Source organism: Orycteropus afer, unplaced genomic scaffold (assembly GCF_000298275.1).
Source record: "Orycteropus afer afer isolate SDZICR_OR568_19922 unplaced genomic scaffold, OryAfe1.0 scaffold00017, whole genome shotgun sequence".
Lineage (NCBI taxonomy): Eukaryota > Metazoa > Chordata > Mammalia > Tubulidentata > Orycteropodidae > Orycteropus > Orycteropus afer.
Genome location: NW_006921604.1, coordinates 20,680,127 through 20,700,055, shown reverse-complemented (window position 1 = coordinate 20,700,055; position 19,929 = coordinate 20,680,127).

Genomic DNA, 19,929 nt, shown 5'->3' with positions numbered 1-19,929 from the left:
TTGTATTTACAAAGGGGTTCATACATAATTGTTTAGCTTGTTCACCTATCTATCCGTCCCTATACCCATGTTTGCTTTCATTAACAACTCAGTATTGTATAAAATCGCACTTCTTAAGGCTGTTCAGGCTCCTAAGAACTTCCCCTTTAGCTCTGTTTTCTGTCTTTCTCACATCCTCGCTTCCTGGAACTTTATGCATCCATAAGTGAGGAGACTCCATAAAGTTCTCAAACTGTTCTTCTTTAAAGAGCTTTAAAAAGAAAATAGATTCCCATTTCTCTGAGAGAGTTTAATTATTATCCTGCCCTCCGGCAACAAGATGAGTCGGAAGATGTCTTTCCAAAGGAGTGATTTCAAGGTGCCTAAAGCCATTTGTCCAGACTGGAAATAAGGAAGGAAAATCCTAATCAGTTTAATATGGAGAGCAGACCACGAAGTTACATTTTTCAAAATTTTTCTTAATTCATCTCAGGAAATAGACTCTCATTTTTAAATCTCTGATAATGTTCACTTTCAGCCCACTGGCCATACCAGCCAGTATATCAAGATTTTCTGACTTCTCAGGAACAATGTGATGTTACCTGGGGCAAAGATGGCAAGAATTGGCAAGGGTAAAGTTTATGAGCTATGGAAACCATTATCACTAGAGACAGAAATGACCCCTAGCAACTCAGGAGAAGCACAACTTCATTTTCTATTAATTTTTTTTTTAAAAAATCATCCCCTACTACCTTTGCTATGTAAATTTTAAATCTTACCAATTTTCACTGCTCATTTCCAGTGTAGAAAGAAATGAGGGCTCTATTCTCATATTATAAAAATAAATTTGTCCTAGTTAGATATATATATAGATATATATATATACACACACATATATATATAGTCTTTGTTTAGATGCCAATGTGTAGAGTTTTTTTTGTTTGTTTGCTTTTGTTTTTTAATCAAGACATATGGAGAGGATCTAACACTTACCTTAAACTTGGTCCCAGATTTATTTTGTTCATGTTATTCTTTTCTTGGCAAAACAGATTTGTAATCTTAAGGTGTTTTTTGAGCTGTATTATTTTCCATTGAGGTTAAAACAGTGTCTTATTTTTGTTGATGCATCTGTAAAAAGAGTTGAATATTTTTTCCTTGAAAATCTAAATGATCTAGTTTAGGTGGCTTGATAGTAATATGTTTGTGCAAAATTTGATAAATTGATACACTGTATGTGCTTTCAATCAATAAATATTAACAAATAATTACAACAGTATCATAAAAATTTTTTTTTTAGACACTTTTATTGGAATCAGTGTTATGTCAAGAAAAGGTTATGCTAAACAATGGAAAAAGACCACCAACAAATGGTTTGCCTGGGTGGTACAAATGCACTTGGCTGCTAACCAAAAGATTGGAAGTTTGAGACCACACGAGGTGCCTTGGAAGAAAGACCTGGAGATCTACTTCTGAAAACGGCTTTTGACAATGCTACGGAGCTCAGTTCGACTCTGACACACAAGATCACCATGAGTCAGAACCAATTTGATGGCAACTGGTGACTCGTGGTATTTAACAAATGGTGTTGGGATAAATGTTTGGCAATTTAGGGAGAACATCCATTTAGAATTTGTAGCAAAAGCTGGTAATTTTCTCCCAGGATCCATTGACTTCTTCTTCTTTAATAATAAAACTCTTTGAATTTTAGCAAGGCACGTAAATGCCTAGCTATATTTCTCAGCCTCCTTGGCAGGTGGTAATTTGTGTGGATTTTCTTACAAAGGAAAATGGTGTCTTCTTCATTATCTTTCCTCTCCCCACAGATCAGAATTCAGACTTGCCAGTGGTGAACTAGCAATGGCCATGAGGATGAGGACAACAACTTGGGGATGACAAAGCAATTACAAGGAAGGTCCCTAGGTCCCTAGATGATCTTATGAAGTGAGCCTCCTGTCCTGGACATGCTCTGGATCACTTGACAATCTTTGGACATCATGTAAAAAACGTAATTATCAAATGAAATGAATAATTGACTGTAAAAAACAGAGGCCAAAGGCAAAGGATATAAACAGTTCACAGGAAAGGAAATATGAATAGTTCTTCAACATATGAAAGAATGCTCAATTTATTCTTAATAAGAAAAAGCAATTTAAAGTAGCATTTTTTTAAACTCAGATTGGTAAATAATTCATACGAATTGAAAAGATAATAGCAGTAAGCTTCAAGTAAACAAACAAGGAAGGGATACAAATAAAAATTAAAGAAAAGAAACTACATGTTGAAAAAGTTACAAAAGCATTTCCATATATTAATTGGCAATGTTCCCAATATTTTAGCGAAATTCATTTGTTCCAATACTGCTGAGATGATGAAATTGCATAGAACCCTTTTGGAGAACCATAAAATTGTTTTTACTAGCATTTGTCAAACTATTCTAACAAAATAATTCAAAATACAGCAAAGGCTATATGTATATGATATCCATAACAATGATATTAGTGATAGTGAAAAATTAGGATCAAGACGTCTAACAAAAGAGAAATAGCTACTACACATCCACTCAATGAAGTATAGTACAATCATTTAAAATTATAGTTATGAAGAATGCAACAAATGGCAAGAAGATTAATATGCTTTTTAGAAGTGGCAAAAGCAGAATTCAAAGTTATGTACATTAATTTTTTGGTTACACTTTCCATACCTACATTGGCCACCTCTTCAGCTTAGATCTGACTTTTCAGTATAATCCTGAATTCCAGATGGGCATCTCTACCCATATTCACCTTATTCTTCTCCAATAAATCTTCCACGCTTTTGCCAAATTAATTCATTCACCATTTATTCAACAAGAATTTATGGAGTAATAATCATTACTTGGAGCTCTGGTAGTGCAGTGCCTAACGCATTTGACTGCTAACCAAAAAGTTGGTGGTTCAAACCCATCAGCTACTCTGCAGACGAAAGACTGGGCAATTTACTTCCATAAAGATTTACCACCTCAAAAATGCAAAGGTGGTTGCTATGAGTCAACTTGATGGCAGTGAGTTTTTTTTTTTTTTTTTTTGAATCATTACCCAAGAACTGTTTCAGGAGTTTGGGACAATTCACTGAGCAAAACCAAGATTTCTGATCTCACAGAGGTTACAGGGGAAAGACAGACAATAAACACAAAACCTGTCAATAAATGATACAGGATGTGTGGGGAAAAAAAAATAGAGCATTGCAAGAGGAGTTGGGAGTGGGGTGGGGACAGTTTGTAGTGTTAAACAGGATAGTTTAGAATAGATATCAGTTGAGAAGGCTAGGCTTGAACAAAGACTTAAAGGAAGTGATAGAGTGAGCAAAGTAGATATTTGAGGGGAAGTATTGCTTGCAGAGGGAACAGCTAGAGTAATAGCTTCATGGTGACTGCCATGTTCAGGGAACATGGAGGCCAGAGTAGCTGCAGTAGATTGAGGTAGAATACAAAATAATAGATGTTTATTAGTCATCCTAGTGGTGATGTTGAGTAGGCAAGTGGATATGTGAATCTACAATATGAAAATGCATCCATATTACATTTTAAATAAATTACTGTTAATATTAACAATATTAGTGAATATTAATAATTAATATTAACAAATGATAGTTAACTATTTGAAGGTTGAGTTGAGTTGCTATTGTCTACTTAGTATAATGTTATGTTATTCACTTCTGTTGCAATCTAATCCATATTTGAGAGCCAATAATTTTATTTCAAGTCACAGAGGCCCTGAAAAGTTTGTAGCTCCTAGGCACTGTATCTATATTCCTAATGTATTAAATGGGCTAGCAGAAGAGATAATGCCTTCTCACCATCAGCCCTGAACTACCTTCTCAGCTAAACTTCAGCCATTTCCCCATCATATTCTCTGTACTTCATCTAAATCTACTTACTTGTAGTTCCTCAAAAGAGCCCTAGTGTTTCACACTGGTCTCTTTGCTCACACTCTTCAGTCTACCCCTAATATGCTGAGTCTCGCCTCCGTCTTATGAAATGTTTCTTGATTGAAGTACTAAAGAGCTGAGAAGGCAAATATCTCAAAAAAAAAAAAAAAAGCTGCATTATGGTGATGGAATTATGATAATTTTCCTCCATCTTTAAGAGATCCTGTAATTGAGTTACGTTGTTCAAACAACTTTTAAAATCTAGGAATCCATTATTATTTTTTCTCCAAAATTAACTGCAGAAGGATTGATTATAAAAATGAAATATGAAGGTTGTCTTTTGAGTTTACATACAGCTACTAGAGATGCTCTATAATACAAGTACTGCTGTGATTTTCTTCTCACCTTCATTTAAATGTTGTTACGTAACGTTCTATTACATTTGGAAATGGGCAAGTTCACAAATTAATCAAAATGACGGTAGTATATTTTCTACAAAGTAAAACCTATGCTTTTGTTGGTTCATTTTAGTACTTAGACAATGTGCTCATTCCCCCCAAGCCAAGCTTCAGAGGTCATTTGATGTATTTGTTTCTGGATATATGGCAAAAACAGATCTGAGCCCCAGCTTCCTTGCTATAAGGTACCTGAATGGGACCATGGGTGATAATAGTGGGACTGAAGGAAAAGGGAGTATTAGACATCTCAAAGGAAAGAGATATCAAAATGTCTAGGTATGAGTGGCTTAAATTGGGAATGATAGGCATTAGGGTTGTATCCCTTGACTATAATTATTAAATCTATATACTGAGCAAATAATCTGATAAACTGGACTCTGTGAAGAAGACGGAGGCATCATGATTGTAGGAAGACTCATTTACAACCTGAGATACGCAGATGATACAACCTTGCTGAAAGTTGTTGTTGTGTTGTTGTTATGTGCCGTCGAGTCAAACCCGACTCATAGCGACCCCTCCTTGGGTTTCCGAGGCAGTATCACTATGGAAGTAGGATTGCCCAACCTTCCTTCCGAGGAGTGGCTGGTGGGTTTGAACCGCCAGCTGTCTGGTTAGCAGGCAAGTGTCTTAGCCACTATGCTACCAGAGCTCTTGAAATATGTCACTGAACTATTTGTGTCGAAATTGTGAAATGAGAACCTAATTTGCTGTGTAAATTTTCACTGAAAACACGATAAAATATTAGTTATAAATAAATAAAATATTCAGCTCGATTATATAAGGACCAGGGTGAGTGTTAAGATGTCCTTGACATCAGCAGGATCTTTACAAGATTCTTTACAAGAAGATCTTTCAGTCTGGATTATACCTCAACAAAGAAAACAGAAATCTTCACAACGAGTAAGCACCATCACGATAAACAGAAAAGTTTGAAATTTTCAAGGATTTTGTTTTATGTGGATCCATAATCAACACCCATGGAAACAGCAATAAAGGAATCAAATGATGTATTGCATTGGGCAAATCTGCTGCAAAAGACCCAGTGTTAAAAAGCAAAGATGTCACTTTGAGGATTAATGTGCTCCTGATCAAAGTCATAATATTTTCAATCACGTCATTTGCATGCAAAACTGGACTGAAGAATTGATGTCTTTGAATTATGATGTTGGTGAGGAATATTGAATATGCCATGGTCTACCAGGAGAATGCACAAATCTTGGAAGAAGTACAAACAAAATGTTCCTTAGAAGCTAGGATAGCAAGACTTTGTCTCACATACATTGGACATGTTATCAGGAGAGACAGGTCCCCAAAGATGGATTTCATGCTTGGTAAAGTAGAGTGTCAGCAAAAAAGAGGAAGCCCTTCAACGAGATGGAATGACACAGTGGCTGCAACAATGGACTCAAATATAGCAACAATTTCACAATGGTTGGTGCAAGACTGGGAAAAGTTTCATTCTGTTGTACATAGGGTCACTATGAGACAGAATCAATTCAATGGTACCTAACTAACAACAACAGCCATGAGTGTGGGTTTTTGCTCTCCATGAACCCAGACAAATTTCTTTATGTTTTAAGTTAAAATGTCTTGATCTAAAATTAGGAATAATGCAATAATACAAACTATGCATCATGGGACCTTTATTTTTTGAAGATTTAGAAAGTTTGGAATATACATGTGCCTGACATCATATATTCTCAGTAAATGTTAATTTTCTTCCTTCTTTTTACTGTGACACTATAATACTTAATGTGTTACTAATTTAATAAATCCAGATGCTAAGACGGCTTGTAAAGATTCGCTGATGTCAAGGACATCTTAACACTCACCCTGGTCCTTAAATAATTGAGCTGAATATTTTATTTATTTATAACTAATATTTTATCATGTTTTCAGTGAAAATTTACACAGCAAATTAGGTTCTCATTTCACAATTTCAACACAAATAGTTCAGTGACATTCATTACATTTTTCACAATGTGTCAATGTTCTCATTATTCTGTTCTAATTGGTCCATTTCTAGTAACCTAGTTTTCCTGCTCCCTTATCTTTTCGTCTTTGTTTGTTAACCATTTAGGTGATTTTTTAAAGGAGCACAGAACTCATGGATGATATCCTTTATTTTATGAGTCAATCAATTAATTATTTCTCTAAAAGGTGAGCTCAGGAGATAATTTCAATTCAAGGTTTAAAGAGTATCACTGGGTGATAGTCACAGGGCATCTTCTAGTCTCAACTGGTTCAGTAAGTGTGGACTTTTTAAGAATTTGAGTTTATTTCTACATTTTCCTCCCATTCAGTCAGGATCCATCTATCAGATGGATCAAAATGGTGGTTATTTGTTGCCAGGATACTATCTAGTCTCAGTGTAAATGAGGCTGGGATTCATGTAGATTATTACTACTCTAAACTAATTTCTTCTCTGAATCTTTGATTTTCTTCTTTCTCTTTTGCTTCAGATGAGTAGAGAACAATAGTTGTACTTTAGATCACAAGATTTAAGACCCTGTTGTTGTGTTGTTAGGTGATGCTGAGTCCGATTCATAGCGATCCTATGCACAGCAGAACGAAACACTACCCTGTCCTGTGCCAGCCTCATGATTCTTCCTATACCTGAGCCCATCGTGACATCCAATGTGTCTATCCCTCTTGTTGAGGGCCTTCCCCTTCTTCATTGACCCTCCACTTTACCAAGCATGATATCCTTCTCCAGGGAATGGTTCCTTCTGACAATGTGACCAAAGTAGTTGAGATGAAGTCTGGCCATTCTTGCTTCCAAGGAACATTGCAAGGAGCACTTCTCCCAGGACAGATTTATTAGTCCTAAACAGACCATGGTACTCTTAACATTCTTCTCCAACACCAAAATTCAAAAGCATCAACTCTTCTTTGGTCTTCCTTATTTATTGTCCAGCTCTCACACGCATAGGAGGTGATTGAAAATACCATGGCTTGGGTTAGGCTCACCTTAGTCTTCAAGGAGACATGTTTGCTCTTCATCACTTGAAAGAGGTCTTTTGCAGCAGATTTTCCCAATGCAGTATGTCATCTGATGTCTTGTTCATTGGTGTTGGTTGTAGAACCAAGTACTATGAAGTTCTTGACAACTTCAATCTTTTCTCCATTTATCGTGAAGCTGTTTATTGGACCAATGGTGAGGATTTTTGTTTTCTTTATATTGAGAGGTAATCCATACTGCAGACTGTAGTCTTTAATGTTCATCAGTAAGTGCTTCAAGTCATCCTCACTTTCAGCAAGTAAAGTTGTATCACCTGCATATTGCAGGTTGTTAATGAGTCATCCTCCAATCCTGATGCCATGTTCTTCTTCATATAATCCAGCTTCTTGGATTATTTTTTCAGCATACAAGTTTAATAAGTATGGTGAAAGGATATAACCTTGACACACTCCCTTCTTGATTTTGAACCATGCACTGTCCCTTGTTCTGTTCAAACAACAGCATCCTGATCTATGTACAGGTTCCTCATGAGTACAATCAAGTGTTCTGGAATTCCCATTCTTCTTAATGTTATCCAAAATTTGTTATGATGCATACAATCGAATGCTTTTGCATAGTCAATAAAACAAAAGTAAACATATTTTTGGTATTCTGTGCTTTCAGCTAAGATCCATCTGACACTAGCAATGATATCTCTTGTTCCATATCCTCTTCTGAATCCATCTTGCATTTCTGGAAGCTCTCTGTCAATATACTGCTACAACTGTGTTTTAATTATCTTCAGTAAGATTTTACTTGAATATGATATTAATGATATTGTTCAATAATTTCCACATTCTGTGGGATCACCTTTCTTTGGAATGGGTACAAATATGGATCTCTTTTAGTCAGTTGGCCAGGTAGCTGTCTTCCAAATCTCTTGTCATAACCAAGTGAGTGGGTCCAGCGGGCGTCTGTTTGTTGAAACATCTCAATGGGTATTCTGTCAATTCCTGGACCTTTGCTCTTTGCCAATTCCCTCAGTGCAACTTCGAACTTCGACTTCTTCCTTCAATACTATTGATTCTTGAGCATATGCCACCTTCTGAAATGGATGAACATCTCCCATTCTTTTTGGTACAATGACTGTATTCCTTCCATCTTCTTTTGATGTTTCCTAAATCATTCAATATTTTGCCCATAGAAACTTGCAATACTGTAAGTCAAGGCTTGAATTTTTTCTTCAGTTCTTTCACCTTGAGAAATGCTGACCATGTTCTTTCCTTTTGGCTTTCTAACTCCAGGTCTTTGCACATTTCATTATAGTAATTGGCTTTGTCTGTTCGAGCTGCTCTTTGAAATTTTATGTTCATTCTTTTATCTTGTCATTTCTTCCGTTTGCTTTAGCTACTCCCTGTTCAAGTGCAAGTTTCAGAGTCTCTTCTGACACCCATTTTGGTCTTTTCTACCTTTCCTATCTTTTTAATGACCTTTTGTTTTCTTCATGGATGATGTTCTTAATGGCATCCCACAATTTCTCTGGTTTTCAGTCATTGGTGTTCAGTGCATCAAATCTATTCCTTAAATGGTCTCTAAATTCAGGAGGGATGTTATCAAGGTCATATTTTGCTCAGCAAAGTACTTTAGATTGCAAGATTTAAGACCATATGCACTTCTTATCAAACTAGATGTAGAACATAAACTTTCTGAACTATATTATGTCAATTGACCATGTTGTCCTATAAGACTATGGACCTAAGTCTTCAAACCCAGAAAGCCAATCCCACAAGTTATTTCATTATGTCTAAGAAGTATCTGTAACTGTATCCTCTATGTGTTTCATTGTATATATGAACATGTATGTATGCACACTTGAACTGAATATTTTAAATGATAAAAACTAACAGGTATAGAGTGCCACCAAGGGTCCTAGTTTGTTTAGGTATATTACCACAACAGCCTGGGAGGTAGGGACAGTGCTCACCATCCTACTTTAAGAATAAGAAAGCAAGAGTCATGGAGAGAGAAAGTTAACTCTCCTAAAGTCACACAACTAAGAGACAGTTTTGAACCCAGGCTATCTGGGCTTTTAACCACAACTACCTGTCTTGGGGTGTCTATTCTACTCAGTGCACACTTTCTCTTTATGGATCATATCAAAGGGAGTGTCCATATCAAAGGGAACCCATATCCTAAGTACACAAGTAGTTCCTGCTGAGTCAGCTCTGTTGACTAGGCACATTCAAATATCTTAATTCACTGTGACTCTAATACAGCTATTTTCACCCTTCCTGTGATTATTATACTCAGAATGCAACATGGTATTCTTGGAAGCTAGATTAGCAACATGGCTGTCAGGATTCAACTATAGCAATTCTCTGACAGCTCCCTCTTATCTCCCCTATGAGCCCCCCACCCTATAGGAGTGCCTCCAAAAGACAATTCCTTTCCAGTTTCATCAGTTACACTCTCTGCCAACCATCTCCCAAGCTCCATTTCTTGCCCCTTTGGCTCATACAGCACAGGCAAGCCAATACCTTGAATCTTTCAACAGATAAGTGTCAGGTTGTCAAAGTTGGTTATGTTATGCAAGAAGGTATTACATTTCAGTGCATTTCTGTAAGGACAACAGTCAGATCTTTAAGGCTTTGAAGTGCCAAGGCCCCACATGCATCTTCCCACTGTTGACATCTGACTGACTGAAAATTGCCTTTGAATCTTGTTCAAATATTTGAACTACTCTGACTTATTCTTTCTGGTGCTCAAGAGAGTGTCAACCAATAAGCATGAATCTGATGGCTATATTGTAAATTTATGTCCATTGTCCCCTTTGCTAGGAATCCTTCAGCTTCTTGCATAGAAAAAACCAAAATCTTTGCCCAGAAATGCCTTGCATGTGTGAGTGCAGGGAAAGACCACAGAGGAGTGTTTGCTAATAAAGCTGACATTCCTCCAAGATGGAATGTAGTAACTATTCAATAAATGGCAAAGTCCTGAGGTCACCAGCTGCAGCAATTGACAGCTGGGGCACGTAAGGAGGAGGAGGAGAATTGGCTAAATTGAAATTTAGATGAGAGTTAACACTCTTATACTTGCGAAATCTACAATGCAATCTTATATGAGCTAAAACTCTTTGGGATAAAATACTGTCTAGTTTGCATTTGCATTATGCTTTTCATTTCCAGTACTTGCTATTTCTATGCATTCTGCTTTCTGTTACCTGAATGGATGGGTGGATTACTTAGTGAGCAAGGTAGCACAAGTAAGCCTACGCTTTCCTTGTTTACTGGGTGCTCTGTCCCTGTAAGGAATTGTAAATTTGAAAAGAGGCTTTGATACTGTAGGAAGGTGTTCTGGGGTTGGGGGAGAGACCGACACCAGCCTTACCTACAAGTGGACTGTTTGATGTGGTGAAAAAATGTGAAATTGTTCACTACAGTTTAGTGAGTGAGCACAAATAAACTTGTGCTTACCTTGCTTATTGCTTTATCTGACAGTATATGAATGCAGTGAATAGAGAATCATCTATTCAGGAGTTCTGGAGGTTTACTGAAGCACACATTGCCAGGACCATAACCAGAGTTTCAGATTCCAGAGGTGTGGGGCAGGGTCAATAATTTACATTTCTAACAAGTTCCCAGGAGATGCTGCTGCTGGTCCATGTTTTGAGAATCTTTGGTCTATGTAAATATGAACTGTGAATTTTTCCTAAATTTTATAAATCCCGAAGAACTAAAATAAGAATGGGAAAGGAATTGGCTTTGGAATAAGACAACCCAGAGCTAGAAGCCCAGCTCTACCAATTACCAGCTGTGTGAACTTGAAAATATTTCTTAACTTGTAGAAACTTCAGCTTACTTACCTTCAAGGAGACAAAGACTGCATATATATTCCACAGACATTAGCAAATAGAATCTCTGCTACTCCAGATCTTTGTCTCTACGTAAGCCTTTGTTACTTGCAAAGTTCTCCAAAACACTAACCTCCTAAGCAGATAATCCTTACCCAAATAACCAGGAATCTAGGAGATTTGACTTCTGATTTATATTAATATTGCCTTTTTGCTTTGGTTTCCATTTGACTATACCACAACATGGGAGGCTATATGAATTTTGCCTTTTAAAAGGGTATATCAACCAAACCACAGTGGAAAATGGCCTCAGGATCGTGGTACAGACACATCGAGAAATTCATATCAAATATGTTGTTGTTGTTACTTGCCGTTTAGTTGATTCTCATTCATGGCAACTCCATGTGTGCGGAGTAGAACTGCTCCACAGGGTTTTCAAGGCCGTGACTTTTGGAAGCAGATCACTAGGGCTGTCTTCCCAGGCTCCTCCGGTGGGTTCAAATTGCCAATCTTTTCATTAATAATCAAGTGTTTAACTGGTACTGGGGCTTTTATAAGAAATATATCACTTATTAAAATATGGTCCAAAAGTTCTCAATATCTTGTAGGTACCCACTGCTGTCAAGTCGTATCCGACATATGGTGACCCCTCATTGGGTTTCCGAGATGGTATCACTATGGAAGTAGATTGCCCAACCTTCCTTCCGAGGAGTGACTGGTGGGATTGAACCACCAGCCTTCCAGTTAGCAGTCAAATGCCTTAGGCACTATGCTACCAGAGCTCCATTTCATAGGTAGTAGAGGCTTATTAATGACAATGCCTCTACAATTTCATTCCAGCTTATTCTGAGAGCATTTGCTAGCATTGTACAAAGCTATGTGGTGGCTTGATGAGCAGACCTACCATTAAGCCTCCCATAGCTAATCCCATCCTATAATAATTGCCAAGAGAAAACTGGGACCAGGCCAGTGATGCATCAACAGCAGTGACTAAGAACATAGGTTCATAAGTGTGACTGAATCCCTTGCCAGTTGTCCTGTGAGCACAGTTATTTCCCTATCCCATTTGTTTAAGCCACCCAAATGATTTTTAAAAAACATTACTTAATTTCTTACCTGTCCTCGTGCAAAAACAGGTGAGTTCAGCTCGAGGGGATAACTTGGTAAAGGATGAGAATGAAGTGAAGTGGACTTCTAAACTACACTCTGATGTGAGAGTTAATCTATCATGAATGTCCAGAGGCTGGCTAGGTCACTGTTTAACTAGAAGAAGGAAATAAGTTACAGAAGGGAAGGATATTATTCTGATGAAACCAATAGGCTTATAATAAGTATGTCAAATAAAAGTCCCAGAAATTTCTCCAGTGTTTCTAAAATAGAAGGTCACTGTGGAGAGGCAATGGGAATTACATCTCCACCCCACACTCAGACCCCCCCATGCAGCTCAGGTAACAGTTTTCCTACATTCACCAGCAGATTCTATTTCATATAATTGAATCTATGGGGAGTCTTTGGGTGTTCTATAAAATGACTTTTACTGACAGATTCATTTTGCAAAAGGTGTGGAAGAGGAACTTGTTCCCAACTTTCCCTTGTGTCCCTTTAAGCAGAATGAGTTCTTGGGCAGAGGCTGTGGAAACTTCAGAATCCTTATTTATACTTCTCCGCTCTGTTTTCCCTTTGACATCCCTTCATATGCACATGCTTTGCTCCTCTCATCCATTTTATTTCTAACTTAAACAAATTTTCACATATATAGGCATGAAAGCACATGAAGATGCTAAACTCCATAGCTAGTCAAAGACAGCATTAAGCACTTAAAGAATTGCTGAGGTGAGACAATGCACAAAAGGGAAACATTTATTAGTTCCTATATGTAAGGTCCGATTGTGAGGACTTTTGTTTAGTTTTCAAAGAAGTCACTTTGCAGATCTAAGTCCACCTAAACCAAGCCATGGCATTTTCAATAGCCTCGTATGAATGTGGAAGCTGGACAATAAATAAGGAAGACAGAAGAAGAATTGATGCATTTGATCATAGTGCTGGCAAAGAATATAGAAAATACCATGTACTGTTAGAAGAATGAGAAAATCTGTCTTGGAAGAAGAATAGCCAGAATGCTTCTTGAAAATGAGAATGGCCAGGCTACGTCTCATGTACTTTGATCATGTTGTCTGAAGGGACCAGTCCCTGGAGAAAGATACTATGCTTGGTAAAGTAGAGGGCCAGCAAAAAAGGGGTAGACCCGCAACGAGATGGATTGACATAGTAGCTGCAAAATGGGCTCAAGCATAGCAAAGATTATGAGGGTGGTGCAGGACCGGGCAGTGTATGAGCCGGAGCCATATCGATGACACTTAACAACCACAGAATTGATGCATTCAAACTCTGGTGTTGGTGAAGAATAATGTATATTCTTTGAACTGCCAGAAGAACAAGCAAATCAGTCTTAGAAGAAATACAACAAAAATGCTCTTTAGCAGCGAAGAGAGCAAGAAGTGAGAAGACTTCAGCTTGCTTACTTTGGACCCATCATCAGGAAAGATTAACCGTTAGAAAAGGACATCATGGTTCTTTACAAAATCAAAGGAAGCCCTCAATGAGATGGACTGACACAACAGCCACAGCAATGGACTCAAACATACCAGTGATCAAGAATATGGTAGAGAACTGGATAACATTTTGTTCCACTGTATATAAGCCTGCCGTAAGTCAGAGCTGACTGGATGGCAACAAACAACAACAACATGTTCTGGGTGCTATACACAGATTTTTCTCATTCAATGCTCACAACATTCCTGTATTGTTACTCTTATTTTAAAACTGAGTAAATTTAAGACCCAGAAAAGTAAATAAAAACAAAATCTGAATAATATCCAATAGCTAGTAAGTGCGAGAAATAGAATTACAAAGCAGATATTTATGATTCAAATTCTTTGCATTTCTTATTAACACTAATGGGAAAACCCAGGGAGCTCCCTTTTACCATCTCTTATCAACTTTGAGTATTTGAACTATTGAAAAGAATGGATTGATTAGCACTGTAGACACTTCAACATGTGTTTTTAAAGTTTGATTTCTACCAGAAATAGCAGTGGATTTTTATTTTATTTTATTTTATTGTGGTTTGGGTCAAGGCATATAGAGCAAATCAGTTTTGCATTCAACAATTCATACACATTTTGTTTCATGCCATTGACTGCAATCTCTACAATGTAACAACACTCATCCCACTTCCTCCCTGTGTTTACCCTTTCCATTCCTCCTTTCCTGCCTTCTGAACTTTGTCCTTGGACAAATGATGCCTTTTGTTTTCAAAAGGTTGATTGTTCTAAGGAGTGCTTACTTTTCTACTGTTATTTTTCATCTTATAGACCTGTCCATTATTTGGCTGAAAGTTGAGCCATTGGGGTAACTTCACTTCCAGGCTTGAAGGGTGACTAAAGGTCATAATCTCAGGAGTTCCACCAGTCTGTATCCAATCAATAAGCCTGGTCTTTTCTATGATTTTGGGTTTTGTTCTACATTTTTCTCCCACTCTATCCAGGACCATCTACTATGCTCTATTTCAAAGCAGTGGTAGCAGTGGTGGTCAGGTATCATTTAGTTCTTCTGGCCATTGGGTCATGGAGGCTGAGGTTCTCATGGTCCATTAGTCCTTTGAGCTAATTGTTTCCATGTGTCTTTGATTTTCTTCACTCTTCTTTGCTCTAGATGGGGAGAGACCAATAGTTGCATCTTAGATGGCCACTTGCTAGCTTTTAAGACCCTGGTCACTACTCACCAAAGTAGAATATAGAACATTTTCTTTGTGGACTATATTATGCCAACTGACCTTGATACCCCTCAAGAGTATGGTCTTCAGCCTGCTGACTCAGTGGTGAGTCAAAACATTAATCATTGGTCAATTTAGTTCACGGTTTTTCAACAATAGCACTCTTGACATTTGGGGCAGATAATTCTTTGTGATGAAGTCTTTCATGTCCATTTCAAGTTGTTTAGCAGCATCCCTGGCCTCCACCCACTGGATGCCAGCAGCATCAGTAACAACCAATGTCCCCTGGAGGGCAAAAATCACCCCCAGTTGAGAATCATTGATCTCGGTGAAGTATAAATGAGTGTTTATTGACCCATTCATTCTTTTTTTTAAAAAAAACTTTTTATTGTGATCTCGGTGAAAGTTTATGGAGCAAATCAGTTTTACATTCATCAATTCACACACATTATTTCATATCATCGATTGCAATTCTATCAATGTAAAATCACTCCTACTTCCTCCCTATGTTTGTTGTTTCCATTCTTCCTTCTTTCCTAACCCTTACTGTCTTCTGAACTCTGTCTTTGTGCAAATGCTGTCCTTTTGATCTTGAACAGTTGATTGTTCCTAGCATTATTGTTCACAACATAGTTAATTGTCAATTGACACAACATAGTCCACAAAGACAATATCGTACATCCTATTTTTTGTGAGTAGCAAATGGAGTCTTAAAAGCTTGCGGGCAGCCATCTAAAAAGTACAACTATTACTCTCTCCCTGTCTGTAGCAAAGAAGAGTAAAGAAAATCAAAATCCCATGGAAACAATTAGTCCAAAGGACTAATGGACCACATGATCCTCAGCCTCTTTGAGACTGGAAGAACTAGATGGTGCCATGGAGTCCAGCTACCACGCTGACCTCTATGAAAAGGATTGTATTAGAAGGTCCTGGATAGAGTGGGAGAAAAATGTAGAACAAAACTCTAAATCATTAAAAACAAAACAAAACAAACAAACAACAACAACAACAACAAAACAGGCTTACTGTTGGATAGAGAATGGGGGAACCTCTGAGACTATGGCCCTTGGTCACTCTTTGAACCTGGAACTGAACTCACTCCTGTAGTCAATTTTTAGTCAAACAATCGACAGATCTACAAGGTGATAAATATTTGTTTTTAAATGTAATGAGGTAAGTAGAAAGGTGGAAAGAATTTATTGTCTTTCTTAGTGTTTCTCAGAGGAATGAACAAACATGGAAGACAGAAGGAAACCAAGGCATGGTCAGATTACTTGTGATGACTGAATAGTGCAAAATCAAAAATGGTAACAAATGGTGAAACGTTGGGAAAGACAGTGTAGGGAAGTAATTTAACAACTAAGAAACACTCTCTGGGAACAAGAGGTATATATATATTTTTCCTTTTTCTTTTAGAACATGAGTAACATTCTGTTTGAAGATGGTATTCTGAAGATATTTCTGCCCCATTTTTCTCTTGAAAATTCCTTCAAAACAAAAAGAGAACAACAAATAGATATGAAGATATTTTTAATAGAAAATTTTTTAAAAAACTAGGAAATACCATTTAAAATTTATTATCAAGATCTGTGAAATGCATTGAAGATAAATCAGGGGTGTAGTAAAACACACAGGCAGGATGCCTGGAGTACTCCCCTTAGGTAAGGTCAATGGAACCTATTTTTCCAAGATGGTGCCCCTGGAGGAAGGAGAACTGACAACGCTTTATCCCAGATAAACTCCCAAAACCAAACCCATATTGTAGATTATTTATAGGATAGACCTAGGGTTTCCAAGGCTATAAATCTTTAGGAAAGTAGACAGCCAAATCTTTCTCCCTCAGAGTAGCTGGTGAGTTTGAACGACTGACCTTTTGGTTAGCAGTTTAGCACTTAATTGCTGCACCACCAAGGTTCCTTCTTCCAGACAGAGATAGTGAAAGAGAAAGTACATAAACATGCTATTTATATATTTATAAGAAGCACTCTGCCAGTCAGGCTGAATAAAGAAGAGAGTCTGAATTGTGACTAATTTGATAACTGCTGATACAGTTTGCTAAAAAAGTAAATATTAAAATAATTATTCTCTCTTTCACACACACACACTTGTGCTTATGAGGACCTTAATTTTGATTAAGATACAATGTTTTATTTTTAGTTCAGAATTCCACCCTTCCTCTCCCACATGAATCTTCTGCAAATAATTCATAATTCATAAATAGCATTCCTCAGGGCTCTTTGGCATGAGTGTCATGGGAATAAATAAGATAATAAAGGGGAAAAAAGAGAAAAGTAACAAAAATATAAAAATCACAAAAACTGACTTGAGATAAAACAGATTAAAGAAACTGAATCAATAGTTAAAGATTTTCTCACAAAATAAACACTATGCTTTTGCAGACTGGTTCTACCAACCATTCAGAGAATGTCGGTCTTACACAAATTTTTTCTGAAAACAGAGAAAGGGCTACCCTTCCCCAACTCATTTTGTACAATAAGCATAAAATTGATACAAAAATTTGACAAGGACAGTATAAGAAAAGAGAATTATAGACAAACTCATTTATTAGTATAGATACTGTTATTTTACTATGTTAACAGATTAAAAAGAAGGACATGGTGATTATTTTAATAGTTGACTATAAAAACACACATAATAATTCAACACCTACTCATTTTATAAACTCCTAGTGAAAGTGATAAAGTGTATTTACCAAAAACCTGTAGTAAACATCATATTTAGTGGTGAAATGATACGGATATTCCCTTTAAAATCAGGAACAATATTTTTCACTATCCCTTTTAATAATTCACATTGTACTAAAAGTCCCAGCCAGTACAGTAAGAAAAATAGCATGTATAAGGATTTGAATAATATGAGTCTAAATAGGGAAGAAGCCATTGTCAAATAAAAGATCCACATTTTAAAATATCACTATGTACCAGCAACATATATATTATATAATTTTAAGAAATGTAGTATTTAAAATAGCAACAAAATTAATATACTTAGTAATGAATCAAAAGATATGCAAAAACACATTGTTCAGAAAAACTATTGTATTGAAAGACTGAAATAAAATGGATAAGTACACTTTGTTCATGGAAAGGAAAATTTACTCTTAGAAAAATATGAATTATCCTCAAATTATTCAATAAATTCCATTAAATTCCAATAAAAAATCACAACAAAAATTTTTATGGAACTTGGAAAGCTTATTCTAAAATATGTATGGATGTGTAACAGCCATAACTAGCAAAGACACGGTTGAAGAAAAAGAACAATGTCTCTACCAGATACAAAGACTTAGAGTAAAGCTAAAGTGAATGGCAAAGTATAATATTAGTGCAAGTATAGACTAATTAGAGTAACTATACAGAATTAAAAGACCATGGGAAAACTTTAAATATATGGGATACTTGATATATGACAAACATGGCATCACAGATTATTGGGGGAAGAAATAGATTATAACAGGATTTGGCAAACTTTTCTGTATAGGACCAGATAGTAAATATTTCACACTTTGTGGTAAAGCCTGATGGTCCACAGGCTTCCATCACAACTATTCAACTCTGCCACTGCAATGAAAAGCAGTCATAGATAATACACAAAAGAATGGGTGTGCTTGTGTTTAATAAAGATTTATTTATAAAAACACACAGTGGACCAGATTTGCCCACGAGGCAGGACTTGCCAACCCCTGGACTGGTGGCATAGTTCCTAAGGCATTTGACTACGAACTAGAAGGCCGGTGGTTCAAACCCACCAGCCACTCCTCTGAAAGAAGATTGGGCAATCTACTTCTGTAATGATACCGCCTCAGAAACCCAAGGAGGGGTCACTATGAGTGGGATCCGACTCGAGGGCAATGAGTTTGGTTTTCTTTTGTTTGGACTATTTCATAAATGATGATTGCTAATTGGTTATAAATTTAGAAAAAAACAAAATGAGGTCCTTTTTTCACACTACACAGAGAAATCAATTCCAGGTAAATAAAGGATGGAACTGTGAATAGAAATATTTTAACACTGTTAGAAAAAAAAAATAGGAAAATTATTTCTTAATAAGATCAAAAGGATCAAACAAATATTTTAATGTTTCAAATATGTTTTATCATGCTTCATACTATCTTTAAGGTCTTTTGAAGTTTTCCTAGAAGGAAAAATTATAACAGCCAATTACTTTACACAGTTTAATGGTACTTAAGAGCTTGTGACTGTTGTTGTTGTTGTTAGGTGCCCTCGAGTCGCTTCCAACTCAGCGACCCCATGCACAGCAGAACGAAACACTGCCCCATCCCATGCCAGCTCCATGGTCCTTTCTGTACTTGGCCCATTGTTGTAGCCACTGTGTCAATCCATCTCGTAGAAGGCCTTCCCCTCTTTCATCGACCTTCCACCTTACCAAGCATGACATCCTTCTCCAGGGAATGGTCCCCTCTGACAACATGACCAAAGTAGGTGAGATGAAGTCTGGCCATCCTCGCTTCCAAGGAGCATCTCGGCTGCACTTCCTCCAGGACAGATCCGTTAGTTCTTTTGGCAGTTCATGGTACCTTCAGCATTCTTTGCCAGCACAACAACTCAAAACCATCAACTCTTCTTCCGTCTTCCTTATTCATTGTCCAGCTCTCACATGCATACAAGGTGATTGGAAATATCACGGCCTGTGTCAGGCACACCTTAGTCCTCAAGGAGATATCCTTGTTCCTCAGCACTTGAAAGAGTTCTTCACAGCCAACATGTCCAATGCTACACGTCATCTAATGTCCTGACTGCTGCTTCCATTGGCCTCTATTGTAGAACCAAGCAACTTGGATTCTTTGACAACCTCATCTTTTCTCTGTTTATCGTGATGCTGCTTATTGGTCCAGTTGTGAGGATTTTTGTCTTCTTTATATTGAGATGTAATCCATACTGCAGACTGTGTTCCTCAATCTTCATCAGTAAGTGCCTCAAGTCATCCTCACTTTCAGCAAGCAAAGTTGTATCATATCTCAGGTTGTTAATGATTCATC